This window comes from Pteropus medius, unplaced genomic scaffold (assembly GCF_902729225.1).
Source record: "Pteropus medius unplaced genomic scaffold, Ma_sr-lr_union100, whole genome shotgun sequence".
NCBI lineage: Eukaryota > Metazoa > Chordata > Mammalia > Chiroptera > Pteropodidae > Pteropus > Pteropus medius.
The window spans coordinates 46,542,682-46,544,487 of record NW_024349800.1 but is presented as its reverse complement, the minus strand read 5'-3'; positions in this window follow the sequence as shown (position 1 = coordinate 46,544,487).

The following is a 1,806-nucleotide window of genomic DNA, read 5'->3' as shown; positions in this document are numbered from 1 at the left end:
ACACACTTACTCTATTTATCAAAGACAGATCTTGAGACTGGCACTGCAGCTGGGAGGGGACAGTGATCCCCTGGTTTCCAGGCTGATCTTTGTTTGGGCACAAGTTCTCGGCTTTGTAGAAGCACAGGAGCATGCTCAGGGTCCCAGGTTTCAAGCCGTGGTCTCCATTCCTCTCTCTGATCTTCCACTACCCCGAGATCTGCCTTCTCCCTGAGCGACAATTAGTTCACTGGCCCAAAGATGGTCCGCCCACCTCCAGATTCCCCAGACACAGAACAGATGGAAAAGCTTTCACTCAATATGCAATTCACTTTGTTTTCTGAGCTTTCTCCCCATCTATGGCTTCCAAATATGAAATCTGCTCAGGGGCCCAGAGATGTGCAGGACAGGACCACTGCAGAGAGGGGAAGGGAAGAAGAGAGCATCCCCCAGGAACCAGGTCCCAGACTTGGAGAGGCATAACCCTGAACTTTCTCAGACTTAGGCTCTGTCTGCCTCAGCAAACCTGGCATGGAACCCTGCTGGCACTTCATTTCAAAGGACCCCAGTGAGGGAAGGAGAGGAGGAAGTATGGACGGGAAAGAAAGCAAAGAAATTCCTGTCATCCTCTTCTCAAAGCCGGTCAAGGTGCTTTCATTCCGCAGATTTTGCGAGGTTCTCCACCTGGCCTCTGATGTTTGGATGCTCAGACTCAACTCGTGTTTTTCCAGCCCTTCCTGTGTGCCAGGAGCTGCCTCAGGCTTTTTATGACATTACCCTCTGTGGCCCTCACCAATCCCCAAGGGACTATGCATTAGCCACACACACACACACACACACATTTTTTAGATGAAGAGCCTGAGACCTAGAGTTTAAGTGACCTTCCCAAAGCCACAGAGGTCCTACGTGATGGAGAGAGGATCAGAGCCTGGGCCTCCTTCTTCCCTCCGCCGTGAGGATGTGTTCAGGATCCCAGCATTGCTAGCTGAGGACAAACCAGAGAGAGCAAACTAAGCATGCAGGCCCCTCACAGCCTCCCAGAGCAGGCTGATGGGGAGAAGGGCCAGCCAGCATGTGGTGGGCCATCAGTCTAGCCATCTGTCACATCACAGAAGCAAACCGTGCCTTCTGGCTACGCGCTCCATGTTCCTAAAACCACAGAAGTCCAACAGCACTAGTGAGAGAGTGGGCCTGCCTGCGGGACTCTGTCCCTGCTCCTCCTCCCACCTGGGAGCCTGAGTCATCCTAGCTCAGATGCAGCCACCTGTCAAGTGGGACCTTGTGTCGATTCTCAGAGGACCAACCTGAGAGGTCTGAGGTGGCGTTCCCTGCAGGACCCCCAGCGACTCTGCAGTGTCCTTGGCAAATCCCCGCCATGCTCGGTCCCCTGCTCCCTCCTTCATGCTTTCTCCCTTGGCTTGCTTTGTGGCCACTGAACCATTCACTTTGTATGCTATGCTCCTCCTCAGATGGAAAACAAAGACAAGTATAACTTATTTTATATCTATGTTCAGACTCTATAGAGAATATTCTGTGTATCTCAGATGTGCTCACTACTGTAGTGTGTCTGTCATTAGTATTCACGTTAATACAGCACCTTTATCCTTTGTACCCTCTTGGCCATACAGTGTCATTCTGCGGAAGGCCGACAGAGAGGGGCTGGGTTCTCTCCTTGGATTCCTGGTGGCATCTTTCGCAGAGGACTGGGCTGCCCATAGCAGCATCCACACATGACATCCCCTTGACCTGGGGCCTCTCCAGGCACAGTGACTACCCAGGCTGCTCTGGTGGAACCACCGCTCCCTGCCATTCTGGGTTGGAGATGGT